Source organism: Marmota flaviventris, chromosome X (assembly GCF_047511675.1).
Source record: "Marmota flaviventris isolate mMarFla1 chromosome X, mMarFla1.hap1, whole genome shotgun sequence".
In the NCBI taxonomy this organism is placed as follows: Eukaryota; Metazoa; Chordata; class Mammalia; order Rodentia; family Sciuridae; genus Marmota; species Marmota flaviventris.
The window spans coordinates 64,033,603-64,042,311 of record NC_092518.1 but is presented as its reverse complement, the minus strand read 5'-3'; the positions used below and the strand labels follow the sequence as shown (position 1 = coordinate 64,042,311).

Here is an 8,709-nt window from a genome sequence, read left to right as displayed (position 1 = left end):
TACAAAATTATTTTAACCATGTTAATATTTTTTTTCCTTTTGGTTCTGGGGATTGAACCTAGGGATACTTAACCACTGAGCTGCATCCCCCACCCTTTTTATTTTTATTTTGCTTACTAAGCTGCGTAGGGCCTTGCTAAGTTGCAGAGGCTGGCTTTGAATTCACGATCCTCCTGTCTCAGCCTCTCAAGCTGCGGGAATTACAGGCATGTGCCACTGCACCCAGCAACAATATTAAATTTTCTGCAGAGAAATAGTAGAAGAAAATAAATTAAAATAGTTGTAGTTGTCTTGGGTGTTTTCATTTTCAATTTTTAAATTATTTCATTATTTTCCAAATTTTCTACAATGAGTGAAAATTTTAGTTGTCATAGACAATTCACAAGGTAAAAACAACATTATAGCAAAACACCAAACCAATAGGTAATATTGGCAAGTACAAGGGAAAGAAAATCAGTTTCCTGAACTATATATCTGCTAGTTCACTATGCCAGGTCAGTGCTTTGTCAATAATTAAGAGTTTAAAATCGTGCCTTTTGGCTGGGGGTCGTGGCTTATGCCTGTAATCCCAGCAGTTGAGATAGGAGGATATTGAGTTCAAAGCCAGCCTCAGCAAAAAGTGAGGCATTAAACAACTCAGTGAGACCTTGTCTCTAAATAAAATACAAAAATGGGGCTGGTGATGTGGTTCAGTGGTTGAGTGCTCCTGGGTTCAATCCCTGGTACCCAGAAAAAAAAAAAAAGCCAGCCTCAAAAAAAAAAAAAAAAAAAAAAAAAAAAAAAAAAGAGAAGTGCTAAGCAACTCTAAATAAAATATAAAAAAGGGCTGGGGATGTGGATCAGTGGTTGAGAGCTCCTGGGTTCAATCCCAGTACCAAAAAAAAAAAAAAAAAATCATGACTTCTGTTCAATAACTGAAAGCATGCTTAAATTTCAAAAGAACTTTTCTTGTGCAGTGTGGGGTATTGAATCCAAGGCTTCATACATACCGGGAAAACACCTTACCACTGAAATTTTAACAAGACTTGTATTTTATACCCAGAGTCAGGCTGACAAAGATAGTTTTCTTTATCAACAGCCCTAATAGAATTGAAGACAATTATTGAGTACTTGTCATCGTGCTAAATGCTTTTTGAATTGAATTAGTTTGTGTGGCCTGCCATGACAAAATACCATGGATTGGGTGGGTTTGATCCTCAGCACCAAAAATAATAGGCACAGAAATTTATCTCTTCACAGTTCTGGAGACCAGAATTTCAAGATCAAGGTACTGCTAGATTTTTTTTTCCTGAGTCCCCCACCTGCCCCCCGTCTTTCCTCTCTCTCCTTGGTTTGCTGACAACTGTTTCCTTTCTGTGTCTTCATATGTTCTTTCCTTTCTGTACACACATATCCCTGGTGCCTCTTCGAGGATCCAAATTCCCTCTTCTCATAATGATACAATCATATTGGATTAGGGTTCACCCTTACACCCTTAGATTAAGGTGATCACCCCTTTAAAGGCCCTATGTCTATGGAGATAATATAATCACATCCTAAGATACTGTGGGTTAGGGCATCAGCTTACAAATTTTGGAGGGAAACATGCATTATATGATTTCTCTAATATTGTGAAATACATTCATTCCTCATTTTTAAAAATATTTTTGTACTTGTAGATAGACACAATACCTTTATTTTATTTGTTTATTTTTATGTGGTTCCCGGGAACCAACCCAGTGTCTCACGCATGCTAGGCAAGCGCTCTACCACTGAGCCACAAACCCGGCCCACATTCATTCCTCATTTTTACCTCCCAAATTCCCCCTTTTGCATCAATCTCTCCCTAACCTCTAACCACCTTCCTCCATTTCCTGTTCACATTCCCATCCAGTTATAGACACACAATAGTCTGTTTATAGAAAAGGTTAATGTCACAATTATTTATTTCATATATTTGTGCTTGCTTAATGTTAAGAGGTGCTTGGTTAACTCTTTCTAATTCTGATGTATTTCAATCCTTTCTTGGGTAGAAAACCTGCTGAAATTGAAGCGAGGCAGCTTACTGAATTGAACAGGACACTGCATCCTGTGCCTGATGAGAAATTCCTGGAGAGGGCCCTGGACATAGGATTTACACCTAGAGCTCCACAAAGCTAGAACGGAAGGTCTGCTCTGCCATTTGGGAATATATCCATGATTTTCTTCATTTATGATTACTTAACTTTAAAAAAAATAATAGATTCAATTTTTTAGGGCAGTTTTTAGGTTCATGGAAAAATGGAGCAGTAATGGGGCTGGGGCTGGGGCTCAGTTGCAGAGCACTCGCCTAGCATGCATGAGGCACTGGGTTCAATCCTCAGCACCACATAAATGTAAAATAAAGATATTGTGTCCACCTAAAACTAAAAAAATAAATATTTTTATAAAATGGAGCAGTAAGTATGGAAAGTTCCTATTGACCCTCTCTTTGCCCATCCCCCTCTCACAAAAAAATTCCCCTATTATCAAAATCTTGCATTTGTGTGGTACATTTGTTACAGTTGATGAGCCAATATTGAATACCATGTTGTTATTATTGACTAAAGTCGATAGTTTAGTTTACATGGGTACACTCTCTGTTGTGTGGTTTTTGTTTTGTTTTGCTTGTTTGAGGGTTTTGTTTTACTGTTGTTTTGGTTTCATGGAGGATTTTTGTTTGGTTGGTTAGGTTTTTTTTTTTTTGGAGGGGGTTGTTTTTGCTATACTAGGGATTGAACACAGGACCTTGCATCTGCTTTGAAGGTGTTATACCACTGAGCTACAGCCCCAACCCTTATTTTAAATATTTCTAGTTGTAGATGGACACAATACCTTTATTTCATTTATTTATTTTTATGTGGTGCTGATGTTTGAACCCAGTACCTCACAAGTGCTCCACCACTGAACTACAACCCCAGACCTCTTATTTTATCTTGAGATAGTGTCTCATCACGTTGCCCAGGTTGGCCTTGAATTTGTGATCCTCCTACCTCAGCCTCCCAAGTAATTGGATTACAAGTATGTACCACAATGACCATCTTTATCTATAGGTTTTTACAAGTATATAATGACATGATCCACCATCACAGTATCATACATGCTAGTTTCCAAAACCTCAAAATCCCTGTGATCTACCTCTTCATCCCTCCCTCCCCATCCCTTACCCTGGGCACCCACTAATACTATTACTGTCACTATTATTTTGCCTTTTCCAGAATGTTATGTATTTAGACTCATACAGTATGTACCCATTTTTGAATTGGCTTCTTTCACTTAGCAATATACATTTAAAGTTTCTCCACAACTCCTTGCAGCTTGATAGCTTATTCTTTTTATCACTGAATAATATTACAATGTCTGAATGTACCACAATTTATCCATTGACCTATTGAAAGATGTCATGGTTTCTTTCAAATTTTTAAAATTATGAATAAAGCTGCTATAAATATTCATGTGACTTTTAAATTTCTGTTTGTTTGTTTATTTGTTTGTGGCACTGGGAATTGAACCCAGGGTAGCTCTATCACTGAGCCACACCCCCAGCCCTTTTTATTTTATTTTTTCTTTTGGGATAGGGTCTTACTAAGTTGCTGAGGCTGGCCTTAAACTTATAATCTTCCTGCCTCAGCTTCCAGAGTTGCTGAGATTATGTGTGTGCTATTATTCCCGGGTTATGCAAAGGTTTTTGTGTGGATGATTTAGCTTTAATTTGAAAAAAAAATTCTGAAATAATTTAAAATATTTTTTTAGCTGTAGATGGACACAATAGCTTTATTTGTTTATTTTTATGTTGTGCTGAGGATTGAACCCAGTGCCTCACACATGCTAAGCATGCACTCTACCACTGAGCTACAGCCCCAGCCCCTGAAATACATTTTGATGTTAGTTTTCATTGCAAAATAATACATGCTTGCTCCTACACATTCAAACGTTACAGAAATGAATAAATTAAAAAGTGAAAGCTGGTCTCTGCCATTCTACAACTTTTTAAAACTATCATAAAATAATATATATTCATTATAGAAAATCTGGAAGACACAAAAGTAAAATAAAGAAAATCGATCCCTAGTGCCACCTCACAAAGACAACTTATCATTAACATTTTAGTGCATTTCCAGTGCTTAAGGATATAAAAAAATTTTGTCATTATAATTGTCTTAGAGCCAGGAGTGGTGGCTCATGCCTGTAATCCCAGTGGTTGTGGAGGCTGAGACAGGAGAATCGCGAGTTCAAAGCCAACCTTAGCAACAGTGAGGTGCTAAGCAACTCAGTGAGATCCTGTCTCTAATTAAACAATACAAAATAAGGCTGGGGATGTGGTTCAGTGGTCGAGTGCCCAGAGTTCATCCCAGTACCAAAAATAGTAATTGTCTTAGAGACTCACACACACACACACACACACAAATAGCATAGACTATCTAAGAAAAAATTGGAAAATAAAGACATATTAACAGAAAAATAATTTAAACCACTCAAACTTTTACCACCCAATGATAATCACTGTTAATATTTTGGTGTGTGTGTCCTTATAGATTTACATCTTTATATAGGGATGCATATATATGAGCATGGGATCATCCTAGACATACTGTTTTGTAATTTTCTTTTTTCAGTTTATAATACTTTGTAACATCTTTCCATTTTAATAAATGCATAAATTTATACTTCATATATGAGGCCTGCCATATATGGGGCCAATTCCACTTAATGGGCATATCATAATTTATTTTGTCAGTGTACTATTGCTGAACATTATGCAGATTCCAAGTTTTTACCATTATGAATAATGCTTCAGGAAATAGCCTTGTATATCTTTAAGTGTTTGTCCAGTTATTTCCTGACTATAAATACCTAGGAGTCAAAATACAAGGACAAAGAATATGGGCACTGAAAAACTATTAAATGGAAAATACATACATATGTACATACATATATAGGTTGACCAAGATTTAAATCATACAAAAATATACACAATAAAAAATAAATCTCCCTCTTACCCTATACTTTCCAAGTCACTCATTGTTTTATATATAAATTATAGCATAATATACATATGAATTTGCTTTTTTTCTTTGCTTAATATGTCTTGGACAGATTTCCCTGTCAGTATAGATGTCTTATTTTTATTTTATTTTATTTTGCATATTAAAAATGAACAATGAGGGGCTGGGGTTGTGGCTCAATGGTAGAGCGCTTGCCTAACATGCGTGAGGCACTGGGTTCGATCCCTGGCACCACATAAAAATAAAAAACAAATAAAATAAAGGTATTGTGTCCATTTACAACTAAAAAAATGAATAATGAACCTTGAAGACATTATTTTAAGTGAAATAAGCCAGACACAAAAGGACAAATATCATGATTCTTCTTATATGAAATAACTAGTCATTAAAGTCATAGAAATAGAAAGTAGAAGAGTAGTTACCAGAGGTTGGGAGGATAGGAATTGGAGACTTATTGTTTAATGGGTACAGGTTTCAGTTTGGAATGATGAAAAATTTTTGGAGACATGTGATGGTGATGGTTGAACAACAATGTGAACATACTTACTGCCACGGACCTATACACTTAAAAAATATTTAAAATGGGGATTTAGGCTATAGTTCATTGGTAGATGAATTTTCTAGTATGTGAGGGATCCTGGGTTCAATTCCCAGGTGTATAGAAAAAGTGGTTAAATGGGGCTGGAAACATGGCTCAATAGTAGAGCACTTGCCTACCATGAACAAAGCCTTGGGTTCACTTCCCAAAACCAAGAAAAATAAATGGTCAAAAGCAGAAGACAAGGACTTAGGCGAGCCACACAATTAATTGTTGAGCTTCCACCATATACTGGAGGACAGTAGAAAACGAGACATGTAAGGCCCCTCTCTGACATGGAGTTTCCATTTGACCTGAAGTTTGTTTGAAATTCCATCAAGTAGGGGGTCCACAGTTTCTCCTAGTATGACTCTGATCTGATGAATAATGGACCTACAGAATTGGCTCCTGTGTGTGGCACTATAGTTCTGAAGCATGATCACTTCCCACAACTACAGAGCTATCATGGCTGCTGCATCTACTTCTACTCCCTGTTCATAGCCATGAATCAACCATGGCGTTTCTACAATGAGTCTATCACCTTCTTCTATAACCAGAGTGGATAGTATGTTGCCACAGAATAGAACACAGTCAGAAAGCTGGTTTGTGTCTTCATCATGTTGGCCAACCTACTCATCATGGTGGTAATCTACATAAATTGCTGCTTCCATTTCCTATTTATTACTTTAATGGTTAATTTGGCTGCTGCAGATTTCTTTGCTTGGTTGGTCTACTTCCATGTAATGTTCAACACAGGTCTTAATACCATTACCACATGGATCCTCCATCAAAGCCTCATTGACACCATCCTGATAGCATCTGTGGCCAACTTACTGGCTATGTCAGTCAACGAACACATTACAGTTTTCTGCATGCAGCTCCATCTACAGATGAGCAACTGGCAGGTTACGGTGTCATTGTAGTCATCTGGTCTATGGACATTGTTATGGGTGCTATACCCAGTGTGCATCTGTGATATCAAAAATTGTTCCAACATGGCACCCCTCTACAATGACTCTTACTTAGTCTTCTGGGCCATTTTCATTTTGGTGATCTTTGTGGTAATGGTGGTTATCTTTGCTTACATCTTTGGGTATGTTCCCCAGAAGACTATGAGAATGTATCAGCACAGTTCTGGACCCTGGCAGAATCAGGACACTATGATGAATCTATTGAAACTGTGGTCATTAAGCTTGGTGCTTTTATCACCTGCTGGACTCCTGGATTGGTCTGGTTACTACTATATGTGTGTTGTCCATAGTGTGATGTTCTGGCCTTTTCCTCCTCCTTGCTGAATTTAACATGAACCCCACCATATACTCCTACCAAGACAAGGAGATGAGTACCACCTTCAGACAGATCCTCTGCTGCCAGCACAGTGACAACACCAACAGCACCATGGAAGGCTCAGATTTCTCTACTTCCTTCTTCAAACACACCATCTTGGCTGAAGTTCACAGCAATGACCACTCTGTGGTTTAGAAAGGAAATTAAGATGCAAAGCCAACTGTCCTTTACAGAGAGATGGACTGCCTTCGCCCAGGCAATTGCCAGGGCAAAGTGGGAAGTGAGAGAGGAGAGAAAGAAATTCTTGTACTTCAACACTAACTAATGGCAGTATTTGTTCCTAGACCCCAAGAGACTTGATATTTATTGAAAATTAGCTGATGTGACAACTTTCTTCCTGATCCTCATTCCTTTGAAAGTAGAAAGTGTAGTTCTTGTGATGGAATTGAGGAATGGACTCTGGAATGTCCATTTAAATTACACTAACTAGACTTGAAAAGATTTTCTGTGGTTTGTTGCAAGTCAGAATAAATTCTGACGAATTAAAGCCACAACTTCATTTACATACAGGCTTCTCTTTTTCTTTTTTAAGGATGCATTTCATTTTTTTTTCTCTTCTTTTTTTTATTGGTTGTTCAAAACATTACAAAGCTCTTGACATATCATATTTCATACATTTGATTCAAGTGGGTTTTGAACTCCCAATTTTACCCCAAATACAGATTGCAGAATCACGTCGGTTACACATCCACATTTTTACATAATGCCCTATTAGTAACTGTTGTATTCTGCTACCTTTCCTATCCTCTACTATCTCCCCTCCCCTCCCCTCCCATCTTCTCTCTCTACCCCATCTACTGTAATTCATTTCTCTCCTTGTTTATTTTCCCATTCCCCTCACAACCTCTTATATGTAATTTTGTATAACCATGCAGGTCTCCCTCCATTACCATGCAATTTCCCTTTTCTCTCCCTTTCCCTCCCACCTCATGTATCTGTTTAATGTTAATCTTTTCTTCCTGCTCTTCCTCCCTGCTTTGTTCTTAGTTGCTCTCATTATATCAAAGAAGACATTTGGTATTTGTTTTTTAGGGATTGGCTAGCTTCACTAAGCATAATCTGCTCTAGTGCCATCCATTTCCCTGCAAATTCCATGATTTTGTCATTTTTTAGTGCAGAGTAATACTCCATTGTGTATAAATGCCACATTTTTTTTTTATCCATTCGTCTATTGAAGGGCATCTAGGTTGGTTCCACAGTCTAGCGATTGTGAATTGTGCTGCTATGAACATTGATGTAGCAGTATCCCTGTAGTACGCTCTTTTAAGGTCTTCAGGGAATAGTCCGAGAAGGGCAATAGCTGGGTCAAATGGTGGTTCCATTCCCAGCTTTCCCAGGAATCTCCATACTGCTTTCCAAATTGGCCGCACCAGTTTGCAGTCCCACCAGCAATGTACAAGAGTACCCTTTTCCCCACATCCTCTCCAGCACTTGTTGTTGTTTGACTTCATAATGGCTGCCAATCTTACTGGAGTGAGATGGTATCTTAGGGTGGTTTTGATTTGCATTTCTCTGACTGCTAGTGATGGTGAGCATTTTTTCATGTACTTGTTGATTGATTGTATGTCCTCCTCTGAGAAGTGTCTGTTCAGGTATTTGGCCCATTTGTTGATTGGGTTATTTGTTTTCTTATTGTTTAATTTTTTGAGTTTTTTGTATACTCTGGATATTAGGGCTCTATCTGAAGTGTGAGAAGTAAAAATTTGTTCCCATGATGTAGGCTCCCTATTTACCTCTCTTATTGTTTCTCTTGCTGAGAAAAAACTTTTCAGTTTAAGTAAG

At 37.6% G+C, this 8,709-nt stretch overlaps 1 pseudogene; it reads left to right on the top strand.

Annotated features, from left to right (window-relative positions):
* The first annotated feature begins 6,045 nt into the window (after positions 1–6,045).
* On the top strand, positions 6,046–7,062 carry LOC114089425 (lysophosphatidic acid receptor 1 pseudogene; annotated as a pseudogene).
* Positions 7,063–8,709: the final 1,647 nt, after the last annotated feature.